This window comes from Cervus canadensis, chromosome 1 (assembly GCF_019320065.1).
Source record: "Cervus canadensis isolate Bull #8, Minnesota chromosome 1, ASM1932006v1, whole genome shotgun sequence".
Taxonomy (NCBI): domain Eukaryota; kingdom Metazoa; phylum Chordata; class Mammalia; order Artiodactyla; family Cervidae; genus Cervus; species Cervus canadensis.
This window is the reverse complement of record NC_057386.1, coordinates 77,047,219-77,067,602: the sequence shown is the minus strand read 5'-3', so window position 1 is coordinate 77,067,602 and position 20,384 is coordinate 77,047,219. Positions and strand designations below refer to the sequence as shown.

The window sequence follows — 20,384 nt, the reverse complement described above, 5'->3', positions numbered from 1 at the left end:
ATTCCTTCCTTCAAGAGGTGAAATATAATCTTCTCTCCCTTTGAGTGTAGGCTGAACTTAACGGCTCACTTCTAACAAACGGAACAGAGTTGAAGTGATGGTATGTGACTTCAGAAAGTGCTTGATCTCTTGCTTTTGGGTCAATCTGAGGAAGCATTTCTGTGGAGAGTCCCATTAGACAAGGAACACTGGCATCCTGCCAACGCTCCTGTGACTGAACTCTCTAGGACACAAACCCTCCAGCCTTAATCAAGCCCTCAGGTGATTCCATCCTCATGAAAGATCCTGAGTTAGGAACCATACAGGTAAGTCAATCCCCAATCCTTAATCTCAAAAACTAGATAATATAATGTTTATTATTTTAAGCTGCTAAATTTGGATGATTTGTTAATCAGCAAAAGATAATTAACACAGAAAAGGAGCAGTTTAAACTCCCAACTTGTCACATTTTACACCTTAAAGAAGGGAAAAGTTTGAAAAATGACCTGTAACTTTCAACTACAGAGTCCTGAGCAGTTCTTTCCATGTCTGTCTTTATAGTCTGAGCATCAATTCTTTCATCCTCCAGCCTCTCCATTTTAAAAATAAGTAAGTCATCAAAACATAATCATTACCATTAAAGTCTAATATGAATGAATGAACGAATGAATGAATGCATGTGTACTCAGTTGTGTCCGACTATTTGTGATGCCATGGACTGTAGCCCACCAGGCTAATCTGCCCATAGAATTTTCCCAGCAAGAATACTGGAGTAGGTTGCCATGTCCTCCTCCAGGGGGGTCTTCCTCACGGAGGGATCAAACCCACATCTCCTGAAGCTCCAGCATTGGCAAGCAGATTTTTTTTAAACCACTGAGCTACCTAGGAATCCAGGTCTAATATAACCGAAAATAATTAGATACCCTTGGGTATTTCAATGATTTTATGGTCCTGGAATAACCAAGATGGTAAAAATTCTTTAGAGGTATGTAAACATACAATTGTTTCTTACACCATACAGGTTTTAATGTTTTTAGCTTATTCTGGTTACTTCCTGTATTTTTTCTTTATCTAGAAAAGAGAATCATAAAATGTTATGGTTGAAAAGGTGCCTAGAGACCACATCACCTAGAGATTTTGAAAAAATTAAGGACCTGAACTGAACATCATGATCTCTTTTCCTGACTTCCATGAATCAAATATATTACACTTTAAAACCAAATATGTAACTGTGTGCTCTATCAGATACAAGGGCAACAGGCTTTAAAAAAGTTACAGGTAGGAATTAAATGGAGACATTTTATCCATTTAATGTCATATACATTTAACACCCTATAATTTTGGAGAAGGATAAAAACTTCCTATTTTAGTGATAGTAACTCTGTAACTACCAATGGTAGGGTTATTTGAGAATCGCCAGCTTTATCCAATGCCCTGTTTTACACATTAGGAAACTGAAGCCCCAAGAAGTTAAATAATTTAACCAAAGTCACATGGTAGCTTATGATTTTGAGGTTAAAAATTCTACTAAACAATCTTCTATAAAACTAAGAAGCTACAAAATGGATGAAAAGTTAAACCCATTTTACCATTTTATAAATTTATAGATAAAATATATCTATTAGGACAACAAACTGGAATCAAGAGATTTAGGATCATTAAGTAAAGCTCAGTTCATCAATACTGGTAGACAAATACATATAGGTATGCAAGTCTGTAGATTTACAAAGAGAAAAGATAGACTATCTCATATGTTTTTAAACTACTGTGGTTACTTCTCTGTTTTTAGTTATTTATAATACTGATACATTTTATTTAATATTATAGTTAGGTTTTATAAAATATTATTAAAATGAAGATGTTTGAACCCACATTATATTCACATGTCCATTCATTTATTCAACAAATAATTGACCAGCACTTACTTTGAGCAAGTAAGTATTGTAGGCACTTTGTACAACACTTTCTGTTGTAGTCACCTATTACTACATCTGGTAGCACTGAATTAGGTAACAAAAGAAAAAAATTAAGCCTTCTCAATTCACACAGAACCTCTGCCAAGGGTGAAATTCTTAGACAAGTGTGATATACAAAATTGCCTATACATGAAATTAAGACAGTAATGATAGTAAAGTTAGTAAGAAAGTAAGATAGTAATTAAGATAGTATATCCTATATTTACATGTATAAAAGCCTTCATAAGGTATGAATTTTTAATAGGGGGTTCATAAAGGAAAAATTGTTAGCAAAATATTCTGTTAGCAAAAAATAGCATTTTTTTTCTGAAGAAAAGAAAACTATGACTAGTCAGAAACTATTATAGTCAGAGGTCTATGATTCCCAAAAGTTATTTTATCATAAATTTTTCTCAGCATATGCATTTATGGACCATAAAAACCTATGATGAGTAAGGATCCAGCACATACCATTTTTGAAACTGATAATCTAGCTTAGTTTTATTCATGTTTTCTGCATTTTACTTAAGCTATCCCTGGGCCAAACTCTCTTTGAGCCTGCTGATTCTTCACTTTATGGTTTATACTAAGCAAAAAACTTTCTAATCCTTAGCAGCCACTCCTAGAACAACACATCAACTGATTCTTGTAGCTGGTCTTTTCCAATGGATGTTGGACAAATAATTGTCTTCCAAAAGCATTTATTAAGTACCCTTATGTGTATGACACCATACAAGTAAGTTAAAATGGTTAATGATCTATTTTAAATAACATTTATAACAACTGATTTCAAGGATGTGGGTTCTCTATTATCATTAGGGAATGTATTTTGAATACTCTGGAAATAGTTTTCATTCCTGTGAAAGTACAAGGGCTATGCATGATTCTCATTTGGCATATTTACAAAAATATTTACAGTGGAGTTCTTAACTAAAACATACTGCAACATAAGTCAAATTCTGTTTTGTAAAAGGAATATTCAAATTAACTAATTTCTTCTCCTGCTACAATATATCTTTCTGCACCTACCCACTGAAAAGTTCTTCAAAAGTCCCTTCAAGTTTTTAACTGCCAAGCCCAAGGACCTCTTCATAGTTTTCACCTGACTCTACCTCTTCAAACAAATGACATTTTTGACTATCCATTGTTAACCTTCTTCCCTTCATATGACTTTCACAATAATAGACTGACTGTGTTTTTTTCCTGTTTTCTTCAGTTGACTTAGCCTACATCTGCACAACCCTCAAATGTGACTGTTCTTCCAAAGCATAAGCCTTAGCCAGCTTCTCTCTTCCTTCTCCACTCTCTGAAGAATGACAGTTAATATCCATGCACCACCATGACTTTCAATATTATTTCTGAACTAACTCAAAAATTAGCATCTCTAGGCTTGACTTAATTTTTTCTTTTTCTTTTAGGTCTAAGTTCTAATTTCCAGTTGTATGGTAAATGTCTTTGTTTGGATAACCCACTGGTATCTAAAGGTCTTTTACCTACAAATCTCCTTTGTTTCCTCTATCAATAACATTACATCATCCCAGGCTAGAAACCTTCAGTCATCTGTCTGTGTTCCTAGTTTAGAAAGTCATCTCTTAAGCAACCTAGAGGTCCATCGACAGATGAATGGATTCAGAAATTGCAGTGTATATATACAATGGAATATTATATAGCTATTAAAAAAGAACACATTTGAGTCAGTCCTAATGAGGTGGATGGACCTAGAGTCTAATAGAGTGAAGTAAGTCAGAGAGACAAATACCATGTATTAACACATCCGTATGGAAGACACAGACATAGAGAACAGACTTGTGGACACAGTGAGGGAATGTGAGGGTGGAATGAATTGAGAAAATAGCAAGGAAACACATACATTACCATATGTAAAACAGATAGCAAGTGGGAATCTGCTGGGTGACACAGGGAGCTCAAGCCAGCGCTCTGTGACAACCTAGAGGGGTGGGATGGGGATGGAGATGAGGGGGCGTTCAGGATGGAGGGGATATGTGTATACCCGTGGCTGATTCAAGCTGGTGTGTGGCAGAAGCTGACACAATATTGTAAAGCAATTATCCTCCGGTAAAAAAAAATTTTTAAGAGAAAGTCATATAATTTTTGAGGAAATTTTAAAATGTATGTGAAATTACAAAAAAAAAAAACCATATATATATAAAAAACAGACAGTTCATGGCCCCACCATCCAGAACAAACGATTGTTATCATTTTGTTATTTATACTTGAAAGTGTTGTTTCTCCCTAAGAAACAGTACATTACAAATGAAGATGATAACACCTTTGAGAACTATCCCCAGTCTTCATTCACCATTCTATCTCTCCAAAGAAACCACTATCATGAGTTTCTGTGTATATTCTTCCAGCCTATTTTGTATACTTTTACATGTTCACATGTGTGTGCATATATCCCAGAATGACATACAGTATTATTTTACATGCTTTGTGTACATAAATGACATTATACTATATATGCCATTCTAAAATTTGCTTTTTTCATTCAAGATTCACATTCTATCCATGTTATTATAAGTAGACATAGCTATGCCTTTTACATACTTCAAATTATCTCAGAGCATAAATATACCCCATTTTGTTAAAAAATTATCTACTGATAGGCAAATAAAGTTGTTTCCATTTTTCCATTTTATAAACAATGCTGCAAAAAAAGAATCTTATCTATGTTTTCTTAAGAATGCATGCTACAGTCTCTCCATAGTACATACCTGCAGAGAGAATTTTTAGGTCAAAGAATAAGTGCATTTTTAATTTATTACAAAATATAATCAGACTTTTAAAATGTTTGCCATCTCCTGGATGGCAGGAAAATTTTCACTGCTCCATTAATTTGCATATACCTAATAAGTACTGAGAATAAACATTTTTTTCACATACTTACTGGCCATTAACATTTCTCCTGTGAATTTTCTATTCATATCCTTTGTCATCTTTCTATGACACTTTGTCTTACTTATGTGTAGAATGTTAACATCTAGTGTAATAACACTAATTATCTAGTGTACACTAGATAATAATAATTCAGACAGATGTTCCAAATATCTTCTGCCAGCCTGCTGTTTGACTTGGACTTTGGTTGGTCTATGGTATCCTCTGTCCTACAAAAATTTTAAGTTTTGATACAGTCAAACTAATGTGTGCTATCACTTACAGTGTATTTTAAATAGCCCATAGAATAAAAGGGAAATCATAAAGTAGTTAATAAATATTTAGAAATTAATTACAATAAAAATACAACATGTGAAACTATGTGCAACACAGCTAAAACAGTACTTAGATACCAGGAAATGAAAAGGTTTAAAAATAAATAAGCTAAACATTCGGTGATAAAGATGGGAAAAAAAGAAGAAAGAAAATAAAAAGCAGGAAAAATGAAATAGAAAGCAATAATTTTTTAAAATACAAAAGATTCACAAAATCAAAAATTGATTTTGGAAAGGTTACTATAACAGATAGACCTCTCTGCAAGAGTTACGTTACCATGAGTGCTCGCTTCAGCAGCACATATACTAAAATTGGAACGATACAGAGAAGATTAGTATGGCCCCTGTGCAAGGATGACACGCAAATTCGTGAAGCGTTCCATATTTAAAAAAAAAAAAAAAAGAGCTACCAAGAAGGTACAAATATGATACAAGAACAAAAGGGGAGAAATAACCACAGATATAATACATACAGAAATAATAAATCAGGATTATGAACAATTACACACTAACAAAGTTGAAATCTGGATGAGCTGTATAAAGAAACTATGTAAGTTGTATAAGGAAAAAAATCGAATAGAATAGTAAAGCAGCAAAGAAATTAAAATATAGTCTTAAACTTCCGTTACAAAAACAAACAAACAAAAAATTACAGGCTTAAATGTCCTTTTTAGAAAATTCTAGCAAAATTTTAAACTAATTCTTATCTTATAGAAAGTGTTACAGAAAAATAAAAAAGTGAAAGCCACCTAGATTATTTTATGAGCCCAGTGTGATCTTGATTCCAAAATTAGATAAAGATAATACAAGAAATTATAGTTGCATACTACTTATGAAAGGCCCTTAACTAACAGTAAAACAAGAGCAAAATGATGTATCCTCAAATGCAAGGAGAGTTCAACACCTAAGAATTCTATTAACTGATCACATTAATGAAGAAAAATCATAACTTATCAAAGAATGATAAATAAGCATCTGATAGGATTCTGTAAAAAACTAACACAAAAGCAAAACCAATGTCCTACATGGAAATTCCTTAACCTGGTATATATTATATACTAAAACCTACAACAAACACTAAACTTCAGGTTGAAACTTCAGATACACTCTCAAGATTTAGGAAGAAAACAGGAATGCGAATGAGAATGTAAATTGGTACAGCCACTGCAGAAAACACTATGGAGGTTCCTCAAAAAACTAAAAGTAGAACTACCATATGATCCAGCAATTTCACTCCTGGGTATATATTCAAAGAAAACAAAAACATTAATTCAAAAAGATGTATGCTCCCCAATGTTCACAGCAGCAGTAGTTACAACAGTGAAGACACAAAGCAGTCAAAGTGTGAACCAACCCAAGAAAGGATGAAGGAGACGCAGTGTGTCTATGGAGACAAACAGACACACACACAGACACAGACACACACACACAGACACACACACATACACACACACACACACAGAGACACACACAGAGACATACACACACACAGACACACACAGACACACACACAGACACAGACACACACACACAGACACACACACAGAAACACACAGACACACACACACAGACACACACAGACACAGACATACAGACAGACACACACAGACACAGACACACAGACACAGACACAGACACACACACATAGACACACAGACACAGACACACACACAGACACACACACACACAGACATACACACACACACACAGAGACACACACACACACAAACAGGAATGCCACAGAAAAGGAATGAAATTTTGCCGTTTGCAACAGCATGGATGGACTCGGAATATTATTATGCTTGGTGAAATAAGTCAGAGAAAGACAAATATTGTATATCACTTGTATAAGAAATCGAAAATAATTAAACTAGCTATTATAACAAAAAGACAGACTCAAAGATACAGAGAACATACCAGTGGAGAATGGAGAGGGGGAGGGGCAAAATAGGAGTAAGGGACTAAGAGGTACAAATTACTATGTATAAAATAAATAAGCTGTTATAAAGCACAGGAAACATAGCCAATATTTTACAATACCTAAATATAACATAACCTTCAATAATTATGAATCACTATTGTACACCTGAGACATACAATGTATATTATAAGTTAACTACACCTCATTTAAAAATTCTTCTAATTAAAAAAAATTTTAAGAGAAAATCCATTACCAAAAAAAAAAACACCCAAGAAATGCCTCTTGATCAACATCTTAAAAATAAAAAAGATGATTGGAGATTAGAGAGGAGAGGGCTGAGTTGTCCCAGCTGAGACCATCCTAGGCCATTAAGCTCCCAGCTGATCCACAGACCACCACAAACAGGAAAATAAAATGTGGCCGATGTCCATCAGGGAGAACTGTGCAGCAGTTAGAAACAACAGATCGGACATACAAAGCAACATGAATGGATACTAAGAATAGTACTTACTAAAAAACAGACTAATATACATGATACCATTTCTATAAACTTTAAATTTATACAACAGGATATATATACAGTTGCTGTTCAGTCACTAAGTCGTGTCCGACTCTTTGTGACCCCATGGACCACAGCACGCCAGGGTTCTCTGTCCATCACTATCTCCCTGAGTTTCCTCAAACTCCTGTCCATATATACAGTTAATACACTAAAAAATACCCATTAATCAAATTAAATTTGATGGTTATGAGGGAGGAAAACTAGATTTTTACAAAAATAAAAAGGATAAAGAGGAATAAACAAATCAATTGAAAAAATAAATAAAAGTATGAAACACGGATCTATTAATATTTTACTTTTCTCTCTATAAAAAGCTAGCTGTCCTAATATAATTTATTGAATAATTCTTCCTTTCTGTAAACCCAGTCTATTATGTACCAGGCATAAATGTATGCTTACTGTGTTTCTGGGCTCTCTATAGTCTTCTATTCTACCCAACTACTCATCTGTGGGCCAATAACACATTCAAAAATTTTATATAATTTTATGAATAGGAGGTTATGTACCACACATTTTGTTCTTTTGCAGTATAGACTACTTTTGGATCTCTATCTAACAGTCTGTCAGTTCCACCAAAAACAAGTCCTCTGAGAATTTTGACTGGAATGTATTGAGTTTACCGATTAATAGGGGAAAATTAACAGCTTTACCATGTCCAGTTTTCCATGTGTTTATGGGTTAAAGATTAAAGGAACCAATAAAATCAGTTTGGTCTGTTTTTCTATTGTTTTTTAAGGAAGTCATGTATCTCTTCATTTAGTTATGTCCCTCCATAAAGTAAAGTTCTTATTTTCATACAGGTGTTACATATACCTGTACCTAATTAAATTTTGAAAACTATGTGAATGGGATCTTTTTTGTCTCGTTGCTGTGGTACACACAGCAACCCCGATGAACCTAAGCAATGCTAAAATCTATTTGTCGCTGTTGTTAAGTTGCTCAGTAGTTGTGGTGCACAGGCTTAGCTGCTCTGCTGCTTGCGGGATCTTCCTGGACCAGGGAATGAACCCATGTGCCCTGCACTGGCAGGCGGATTCTTTACCACTAAACTACCAGGGAAGTTCGAAATAGTGTATTTTGAATGATACTGATGTTTCCAGACATTGTTGAGATTCTGCTATGATGGTTAAAAACTGACCTGAATATAACTGGAAAAAAATATACAAGGCTGTATTTTATTTAGTTAAGTACAATGTTCTATATATCTCATTTATCAAATTTGTTAATCCTGTGGTTCAGTTCTTTGATGTCATTTTAAATTTTGTGTCTGCTTAATTTTTCAATTTTGGCAGAGGTGTTTTTAAAGTCCCAGTTTTGTAGACACATCGACTTAGCCTTGCAATTCTTAAAGTTTTTACTTTATTTTTTGGTGGTAGCTTGCACAGCTTGTGGTATCTTAGTAGATCTTCCTGCAGTGGAAGAAAGGAGTCCTAACCACTGGACCACCAGGGAATTCCCAAATGTTTTTACTTAAAATGATATTACAAGGCTATGTTGTTAGATGCATATAAGTTTACGATGATTATATATTCTGGACTGTTCCTCTTAGCAGTCTGAAGAGCCTTTGGCCCAATTAAGTTGTACCCTGAATTCTATTTTAGTACATTAGCTTTATTTGGTTAGTATTTCTCTGATAAACATGTTTTTCCATTGTTTTTATTTAATTTTGTTTTGTGTATCTGTTCAAAAGAGCAGACTCATGTTAAGATCACAATTGGCAATTTTAATATAATTGATGTTTTGGACTATTTCTACTGTCTGCATTTATGATTTGTATTTCCATAGTTTTTTCCTCCCCCTCTTTTGTTGCTTTTTTGTTAGATTGGTTAAAAGTTTAATTTATTCCCTAACCTACCCCCCAACTTAGTACTTTGGAAGCCATACTTTCTATTTCTATTATTTTAGTATGCTCTAGTTACTTAAAATAAATGTTCTTTTCACTTCTCATCTTCTTCAGATCATGTTTCACACAGCTCCTATTTTATTCAAAGGCCACCAAAATCTGGTTCCACTCTACCTTTCTAGGCTTATTTCTCTCAACCATATACATCTACAAAGCCTAATTAAACTACATTACTTATCAGTTTAAACTACATTATTTATCAGCTTCTAAATAAAATACAAAATTTCTGAAATTCTGTTCTGGTTCATGACGTTTTCTGATTCATTCACTCAATCAACAAATATGTTATTCAAAACCCACTTGGCGCCTGGCTTTGAGCAATACCAGTAAACACAACAGATATGGCCTCTGGCTTTATGAAGCATGGAGTGAAAAGATTAAACAATAAATATAAACATAATAAAGTAAAACTTCATGAATTCAGATAAATTGTAACTGGGAGTTGGCTCCCATCTTGCACTCTGTTCTCCGACAGCAGTCACTGGAGAAAACGAATACCAGCAGGTGGCACCAAACCCCCTAAGTCTGACCTTGGACGTGGACACCTTACTCTGAACTCCACACACACATTTCCTCATCCACACAGACTGACCTGGGCCATTTTATTAATCTCACAATAATGTCATATTTCAAATCACATTTGTGATTTGAATTTTTTAAAATTACTTATTACTTTATCATCGGAGTTTACTGTATCATAAGTTTTGTAGGTGCTAATCAAAAGAGGAAAAAGGAATGGGAGTCTCCGACAAAATAACAGAGCTGTCACAACTGAGACTGCAGAGTATCAGCTAAAGGTCCTCTCTCTGAGAAAGTGACTTTCAAACTGACATCTGAAAGATGACCAGGAATTAAAAGCTAAAAAATGGAAAGGAATATGTTCCAGAAAGAGAACAGCATATGTGAGCACCCTAGGAAGATAAAGTTTGATTTAAAGGAAAAGTAAAAAGACAACCGTGTGTGTGTATGTCTGGGGTAAGGGTACTGGGTAATTCATCAGAGTACAATGCTTATGAGCTTGGGCTCTGAAGCCCTAGCTAACTTACCATCTGACTTATCCTCTGACTTTTCTTGTTCCACCACTTAAATAGCTGTCTAGCTTTAGAAAGGTTATTCAGCCTAGGGTTGCTAAAAGTATTAAATCTATTATTATATAAAGCCCTAAAAACTATTCCTGGCAATATAGTAAAGATATATTAATGTTATAGTTTTGTTTTTTGTTGCTATTATTGTTGTTATTGTTTCTAGACGGATGAGAAGAGACAAACTATTCTGTGTCTTGAAGGCCATGTTAAAAATCCTGAATATTGGGATTTCCCTGGTGGTCCAGTGGTTAAGAATTCACCCTGCAATGCAGGGAACATGGGTTCAATCCCTGGTAGGGGAATTAAGATCCCACAGGCCACAGAACAACGAAGCCCAACTGCATCAACTACTCAATTGTGAGCCCAAGAGCCACAATTACATAGTCCAGCGTCTGTGCACCACCACAAAAGGTCTCACACGATGCAAGGAAGATCCCGAGTGCTGCAACAAAGACCTGAACAGCCAAGTAAGCAAACAAACAAACCTGAAATTTACCCCAAGTGCAGTCAGAACCCACTAAAAGGTTTTTCAGGAAGGGAATATCACATTTCAATTTATAAATACATTTTTAAAGTCAACATGAATGAATTGATTAGGGTTGGGGGCAGGGGGCAGAAATGGAAACAAGATCTATAGGAAGGCCAAAGGCCATCACAATAGCTCATATGAAAAATAACTACAGGTTGGACTAGGCTAGTAGCAATAAAGTCGGAAAGAAATTGGTAGATTTATGATACATTTTGGTGGTAAAACTGATGTGACTTGGTAATGGACTAGGAGGTTAAGGGAGGGAAGGGTATAAATGATGACTTCTTACAATACCCAGCCCCAAACCCTGAATAAAGTCTTCCTTACTGTATGTACTTTAATGACTGTCACTGTACTTTTTTTTTTAACACTTCTCAAATGAGAGTTATCTTCCCAGGCTCAGCTAAAATATGAACTTTCCATCACAAGAGCTAATAGCTGTCTCCTCCTCACAACACTCTTTACATTATAAAGAGCTATTTTTCTAAATATATATTTTCCCTAATAGAGGTAAGTTCCTTTATAGTCTATATTTCTTGTTCTAGCCCACATAAAAAAAGTGCTACATGCAGTACAGGCAGTCTTGGATAACCCCACAAATGGTCTCAAAGCCAAGGCAACTCCTCAAGTTGTTTTCTTTCCTTGAAAGGAATTCAGTTTGCTTTCTTCTCCTTTCAATTATTCTATCTTTGGGGATTCTGTTTCCCTTTAGATTAGTTGCAGAATTAACTAGTTTTTCACTGGCATCCCCATTTCTTGAAGCCACCAAAAACAAGTATTTAGGGATTTTTTTGTTGAAGTGCTTGCTACTAATTCTATTGAAAAATGCAAGGTAACAAAATTAAACACAGGGTTATATTACCTTACAATAGTGGTCTTTAATTTATAGTTCCTGACTCCCTTTGTGAGAGGGTAAACTGAATGCCCCTTACTTTTATTACCAAGGATGAGGTTCACCAAAAGTTCTTTCTTTTTTTGTGTGTGAAGGCCTCTCTTTCCAGAATATAGCCTGTAGATGAAGCCTAGACATAATAATCAGTGTCTTCTTATCTCAAGATAACTGGCACTTATAAGGGTCTCCTAAGTAGGCAAGTAATGTAGCAATCAAATTAAAAACAAATGCTATTCTGCCAGCCTTGTGTTTTCCAAACCAAATGGCTAAAGCTTCCTGCCGTAAATCCAAATAGATGCTAACCATGCTAGCTGTTTGAGTTCTTTCTCCTCTTCAACCAAACCCTTGGTCCCCTCTTCAAAACAATTTCGCATTTTAAGTCATTATTCTAAGTCTTTATTTTAGGAGGATTAAGTTGCAGGGAAAAAAGGCGGTATGAAAAACAAAACAAAAACAGGATTCAGGTTCTCCTAAAAGTCACATCAAACAACATGCATAACAAGAACTCCTTTTTAGACATAACTCTTTTCTTTTTTATCTAACACTTTCTAGTTTATCTTTTGTAAGCTCATCTAGTCATAAGAAAATCTCTACGTTCCGGCTAATAATTCATTTTGTTCAAATATATTCTTAAAAAAGTCCTGGAGGATAACTACTTATTATCATGACTCAGTCTTACAGAAAACATATGAAAAGTATTTTCATTAAATTAAAAATTTTGAATTGTTCATTCCTTTTAAGTAAGATATATATCTTGGCTGATTTAAAAAGTAAAAAGAAATCAAACAGTTACAACCAAATGCTGAATTTAAACGTGGAGAATATGCAATATCTATTATAAAAATCTGTACTTCACCTTAATAATGTCTAAGAGAAAGAAAGAAATTAGCTATATTCCTTCTTCCCTTGATATACTCAATAAAAAATTACAGAAATGTATAAAAAATTTTAAATAAAAACTAGTCCTATCTCATCTCCTGATCCCATTCCCAAATTGTAACTAAGCATCGCAAACACACTGAGTTCTTAGCCCTATTCCCTGATTTTTTGTGAGTGGGAAGAAGTAGTCACTTATGTTTTTGATGGCAGTATTTCCACACGATTAAAAAAAAAAAAAAGGTGAGATTTACAAATGCTTAATTCCATTTGACTTGCTTCTCTGACCCTAAACCCTCTGCCTTAACAGTCAACTATGCCCTTATGATAAAATTTAAATATGACCCACCACAGTAGAAATAATTCAATCTGGAACTTACAGACTAACTACTAGGTTATTTTTTGTCTTTCCTTACCTTTCCCCAACCTTATCTACTTTATAATATTTTTCCTTAAATCCTTGTTTTTCTCAACTTAGTTGGTAAGCTTCTTTGAGGCCAACCACGATGTTATAGTCAACTCTGAATCACTTACTCCCTAGGAGCTGTGACAGTACTTTGCACGTAATAGGTACTTTGTACATGATAGGTATTAGTTCACCAGTATCACAACTGTGCTTAAAAACTGATGTATGGAGGAGGAAAAGGGAGAATTTACCTGTTGCTTCAATTGCTTGAAAAGAAATGGTTCATGAATTTATTATTTTATCTTAACTGAAAATACTAACTGTAAAGAACAATTTCAGGAGTTGATAATTTATGTAATCTGCTTTGTGATAAAGAAATTTTACTCTAAGGGGGATTTACATATTTTCTCCACTAGAGCCTAAGTCAGAGAAGGCAATGGCACCCCACTCCAGTACTCTTGCCTGGAAAATCCCATGGATGGAGGAGCCTGGTGGGCTGCAGTCCATGTGGTCGCTAAGAGTCGGACAAGACTGAGCGACTTTACTTTCACTTTTCACTTTCCTGCATTGGACTAGGAAATGGCAACCCACTCCAGTGTTCTTGCCTGGAAAATCCCAGGGATGAGGGAGACTGGTGGGCTGCCGTCTATGGGGTCACATAGAGTCGGACACGACTAAAGCGACTTAGCAGCAGCAGCAAAGTCTAAGTATTGCATGAATGCAGACATTTCCTCTTTTGTCCATCACTCTAACCCCATGCTTTAAATAGTGAAGTCACTCAGTAGTGTCCAACTCTTTGTGACCTCATGGACTATACAGTCCATGGAATTCTCCAGGCCAGAATACTGGAGTCAGTAGTCTTTCCCTTCTCCAGGGGATCTTCCCAACCCAGGGATCAAACCCAGGTCTCCCACATTGCAGGCGGATTCTTTACCAGCTGAGCCACAAGGGAAGCCCATGCTTTAAATAGTGCCTGATATATAGCAGATGCCCAATGAATGTTTACTGGTGAATTAATTAATAGTAATGTACTACATCATCTCATACAAACCTGAAATAACGTTAGTACCTTTTCACCCTCAACAGCAATCTTTGTGATGGGTAAAATATGACACAATAAGAAACTACAGTATTAACTGAGTTCTCACAGTGGCAGAAGCTCTTTTAGTGCTATCATTCCCAACAGCCAAGATAATGGTTCTCTTCCAGTAACAATAAAACTGTAGAGATCACCAAAAAAAAAAAGATAATGGTTCTCAAAGTATGATCCCTGGGCCAACAGCATCAACATCAGCATCATCTGGGGACTTGTTAAAAATGCAAATTCTTGAATTCCACCCCACTGAATCACAAATCCTGGAGGTGAGGGCTAGCGATCTGTATTTTAATAAGCACTCCAGATGATTATGACGAATGCTCAAGTTTGAGAACCACTAGCCACAGAAATTTTTTTCATGGAAATCGAAGGGATCTCAAACCAACAGAAAAGTAAAGAAAGATCAGATGAAGCTTTTAAGAAATGTACTTGATGTACAAACACTAGAATGTTTTTAGAATAACTTAAGTCAAACCATTAAGTGACATGAAAAACTACCATTATACAGTTAAGAGGTTTTTTCTTTTCCTTAGCAGAAATCATAAAACTGTATTCAATAAGAAACATATTTAAAGTGGCTTTCAGGTCCCTACCATGAGCTATTAAAGAAAGAGAACAGAAGCAGGGCAGAATATGGAGAAGAAAAGGAAGATAAGGTACACAGCTGAAATAAGACATGAATGAAATAGAGGAAAATTGCTTTTTAGATCCACCTGAAATTTAGCAACTTAATCTTAAATAAAGTACAAACCACAGTAGTTTTCACAGTCACATTATCTGTGACCTCATGACCAAGAGAAATCACAAAATGTTTTCATATTGTATTATAATTATTACATAGTTCTCAAAATATAATTGATGGTCATCACCACTTTGAAATTACAGCAGTAAATTTGATTTACCACTAAATCTCATTATTTAATACATTATTAAGGAAACATGTATTAATATATCACAAAAATAGCCTGACAGCTATATTTCAATATATTTGGTTCCTTGGTATTCCTAGGTATTTTATATATTTAAAAACGTTAAATATGAGAGAAGGTCCACAGGCTTTACCACATGGCCAAAAAGGCCCACAGTACAAAACCATTAAAAAATCGTGCAAAAGCTAATAGTTAACAGTTGTGTTAAAAGTGTTCTTGACCTCTTCTTAAGTTATGCGCCCCTTCACAAATCTGAGAAAATGTATAGACGCTCTCCCAAGTTTACAATGGAGCACGGGGCATGCAGAAGAGACAATGATTCCTCCTCCTGAGACAGCATTATATCAAAGCACCCACATCTTGATTCCTAAAAGAAACACTAGTTGTACAACTACTTTAATCTCTATTAACTTTTAGCTTAGTGTGGGCAATGAGCACATCTACAGCCCAAATCTGCAGAGGCAGACAATTTAGCGGAAAGTGAATAAGAATAGTCAACTAGCTTAAAATTAGGAAACTGTGAATGAGGAGCTAAGGACTTCAGTCTTTATTTCAGGTAATGCTTTTATTGTCTTACTTTACTTTTCCTTTACAGTACTCAATATTTTGGAAACCAATTTGAATAAAAAACATACTTTGTTTAAAACTCAAAAAAGCTTCCCACCACCTTTTAGATAAGGCCCAAAAAGCAGGTATAAAGATTTCAGAGTCCTCACCAGTTAAGATTTTACCTCTTTCGCTTCATTTTAATCCCCTTTCCTTGTCATAAATCATAATCTAGCCATATTGAATACCTTTCTGCTAATTAAATAGACTATGTTCTCCTTCCTCCAGACTTTCAGACATGCTATTCACTACATGGCTAATTACTTCAAACCTTTCAAATCTGTTTAAATGTCACTTTCTCATGAAGGCATTCTCTGACCTCCTAGCCATTCCTCTGCTGTATGCTCTCTAAACCTTTCATGAATTCTATCATAACACTAACTCATCACATTTTATTGCAGCAATGTGTTTAATTGTTCATCTTTTCCACAAAGCTGAAAGCCTGATGAGGGCAAAGGCAGGGTTCTGCCTACCACAAGAATTTCAGCTCTGAGCTGGACAGGCTGCAGGTCCGCAGAAAGAGCTGGGAGAGGAATGGATCTGCCTGCAGTTTTAAAGCATTCCTATTTGTATACCTAAGAAGCCTGAGCTATCCCTACTTTGTAACACTTGTAACCTTATGTGCTACTCATTTAAAATTTTATATAATCTGCATTTAACCCTCTCCACAGTCTGCATTAATAAAATTGTATTACTTAGACACATTGTTATATATAAAATTGGAAGTTATTAGTGTTTAAAAAAACAAGTCTGAGTGCAAAGGAATGAATGCTACTAGTTTCCCAAACTAAACAAATATTCTTTAATGATCTACTGTCTGGATATATTTATCTTTCCTTTTATACAAAACAGATGTTTCTTGAAAAGTATACAAATACCATTTAAAATCATTCTTTTTCATTTGTTTTATTAATTGATGGGGTAGTTCTTTGCTTTTGGCCACTCTCCAGATAATTAATAGTATGTAAAAAATATATTCAAAGTGTACTAGAAATCTGTGGCTATTTTAAAAAGCCTTTAAAGGATCCTGTTTTAAAATGATAGTTTAAAAAGTTTTCTAGGTCACAAAATTCAACTAAAAACTGCCAATTATGATAAAACTCTTTTTTTTTTTTCTTTTGGCCCTGCGGTGGCTTGAGGAATCATAGTTACCCAACTAGGGCCCTAGCAGTGAAAGCATCAAGTCCTGACCACTGGACCACCAGGGAATTCCCAAACTACCTACTGAGTTAAGTAAAAGCATCATATTAGAATACTTTTTCATTTATCTTATGGTTATTTTGTATACTTTTAAACAATATAGTTAAATGGTGCTTTAAATACCCTCTCTTAAAAGACAGTAAAAAATTTAGAGATCTTAGCATATATAGAGACCTCCACAACTGCAACTCCTCTCTCTCATTTTTCATAAACCTGATATTTTAGTATCTAATTCCCAGATAATGGGAATTTCAGGAAGATTCATAATTGTATAATAACATAGTTCATTAATTCTAAGACATGTTTTTTCACATTTGGCATCTCTGAAATCGGTGTATTTCACAATTGATGATAGCCTAAAATTTACAATTGGCAGCATTTTTTTCTTTCAGTAGCCTAAAAATGTTTCTTACAATTGATGGCATCTCAGATTAAATGAAATACTGTCAATAAAATATTGAAAACTTTTCTCTAATAATGCTTTCTAACTAAATCATAGTATAATTATAACTCAAACAATTCTAGAATCAAAACTAAATAAACTTAAGATTTACATTTTACCTTTTTAGAAGACTAGTGACCAGGCTAAACTCAAGAAAATAGATAACTGAAAGAAAACACTTCTTAAAAAGTTATTTTAGGAAAAAGTATAGATTAGTAGCAGAAATAACAGACATGAAAAAAAAAAAGAGACAGACTTGAAGATGTTCAGTCAGTAGTAACTTCCAAGGAAGTGGAGGCAGGAAATAGCCCTAGAGTTTTACCCATAAAAAGAAACAAGTATTAGGAACAAAACAGGGGATTTAATTTTAGATAGCAAATTATTTAGGAGGAAGAATACTATTTTAATCTTTCTCCTATAAGGAGGACTCATTGTCAGCCTTTAAACAAAAATATGGTAGAGGGAGTAGAAATAATTGTAATTAAATGTAAAATTGTAAACATTCTTAATAAATTAAAGACCAACCTACCAGTATTGTCTTCCTTCTGGCTCAATCTGTCTCCCCTTCAGGTAATCCTAGGAAAGGGGCTCCTTTTCAGATCCCCAGTTTTCATGTCGATCTTCTACCTCCCTGTGGCAACAATATTTTCTAATTAAAAGAGTCCTCTTGTGCCACAGGGAGGATTTCTGATGGTATAACAAATACAAACATTATTCACAACTCATCATGAAGTCAACCTAGTCTTGAGATTCTTCAAGAAAGAAATTTGGTTCCTTATTTTTCAAGAGAAATGTGGTTTTTATTTTTTAAAACTCCATTTCAAAAAAGCTAATCTTTCATTTATTAAAAAAAAAAAGCACTACTTTCTTGTTGAAGTATATAAAAATTCTTATCATTCATCTATCTTTTCAGCTAATCTCTAAACGCAATTTTGTTGATCAAAAAAAAAGCTTTCTGAGTTCTCTTGACAATTACTTTAACTAGTAAGACCAACCTTTTATATTTTGATACCTGGTTAAAAACCAAAGTCATGTTCCCAATAATCAGAAGAGAGTAGCAGGAAGCTATCAGATCCTTTTCAGCCAATGTTTGTTAGTAAAGATTAATAAAAAAGTCAATGTGCATTATACAACATGATGCTAATTACACTTAAAACATACATTAAAAAAGATGAGCGGGGAATTTAGAAAAGTGGTAGTTATGTCCCCTCACTGGTAAGATTATAGGTGATTTTCTCTGTTTGTTTATTCTTTGCAATACTTTCCAGTTTTTCCAGTGAGCATGTATTGCTTTTAGTATACAAAAATAAAAAGTCAAGTTTAGGTATAAGCAAGAATGAATAAAATTTACTGTGATTTTTAAGATAAAGTTAATCTAAGTATGACAACATTATGACTTTGATATATTTTGGATGACAATATTTATGTTCTGGATGAGTACCTTTTAATACTTTAAATAATTCAAGAGTATCCAATAGCTTTTTTTAACTTACATAAAAAAGAAAACACACTTAAGATTTTACATACATGATTCTTGATTATATTGCAATTCTAAGTCAAAACTCAATTTGCTTCAGTCTGTATTTCCTAACAGTTATGTGTTAAACACTATATTATATATTATATTCAAATAAAATAAATAGAATAAAAGTATGGGCCCTGTATTCAAGGGGCTTGTATGCTTACTTTGAAAACAAAAGGAGTATACACACAAGAATAGTATAAGAAAGTAAATGATCAAGTGCCTACATCCAGTTGGTCTAACAGAAGATCAGGAGAGGGAGTGTGGGCAGTTTCATGTAGTTGGGCCTGAAAGTATGAATAATACTTGACATTCCTGATAGAAAACTATATTTGAGCAAAAGCTCAAAAGCATAAATAGCACAGCCACGCAGAGGTCAGAAAGGAAACAGCTAGAGTACAGTGTTTCTGTAGCTAAGAAGGCCAGATTTAAAAGGCTCTACTTCTACATGATTCCACGGGTCAGTGAATTTGATAGAGGAGTGGACTTTGAAATCTGATAAACAAAAGAGCTTCAGGAGAATGATAAATGTAGATACCAGAGCACAGTAAGTTAAGGAGGGAACGAGAAAGAAAAAGTACAGACTTATGGTATAAAATATTTGTCTTTTTAAAAAGTCAAAGTGAAAGGAAAGAGAAGTACTACAACAGAGAAGTAGAGAAGTATTAAACAAATTTTGTGTTTCAATGTATAAAAGACCTTCTCCATATCTGAAGGCACGAAGAGAGGTGTTAATGAAGTTAAGGAACACTTATGGTGTACTTACATTACAAGCACTGTGTTTTATAGGTTTATTTTATATAATCTTCACAACCTTGAACTCCTATCTTTTCACAGTAAGATAGACTCTGAAAAGGTTAATTATTGTCAAGTAAGTGATAAAGCAGAAACCTGAAACCAAGACTAACTAACCCAATCAATATTCTTCCCTTTCCTATTAAAGAAAGCTACTTAAAAGGCTTAAAAGAAAAAAAAATTAAGCTCAGGATTAGTCACCCAGGATTTTCTATCATATTTGACTACTCTTTGGCTCTTATTCACATCTTCAAAATGTAAACATTCCTTAAGGTTAATTTCTTAATTCTGTGTCCTTTGTTCTCGAGTACAGAGTGACAAATATAGAATTTAAAATCTTGCCCTGAGGAGATCTTTCAAATTCCTCTCCCCCTGGCGCTTTCATTTATTTCAGTGGTTTCAATGAGGATGATTCTCCAATTAGTCTCTCCTTGAGCTCGCTGTACTAAGCCTCAG

The 20,384-nt window shown here is 34.4% G+C and overlaps 1 protein-coding gene and 1 non-coding gene across 7 annotated transcripts in view; one reads left to right on the top strand and one right to left on the bottom strand.

Annotated features, from left to right (window-relative positions):
* The window catches only part of ELF2 (E74 like ETS transcription factor 2), a 70,028-nt gene that overhangs the window by 22,861 nt on the left and 26,783 nt on the right, over window positions 1-20,384 (bottom strand). For 2 of the 6 annotated variants that reach the window (XM_043486207.1, XM_043486211.1), the window contains exon 2: window positions 18,141-18,242. The exons of the other annotated variants lie outside the window; for them this stretch is intronic. The gene's annotated coding sequence lies outside the window, so the exon portion shown is untranslated. The remainder of the gene's footprint in view (window positions 1-18,140; window positions 18,243-20,384) is intronic. 6 annotated transcript variants of the gene reach the window in all.
* LOC122425080 lies at window positions 5,447-5,553 on the top strand. Its single transcript, XR_006264685.1, has one exon. It is a non-coding gene; the product is annotated as a U6 spliceosomal RNA (small nuclear RNA).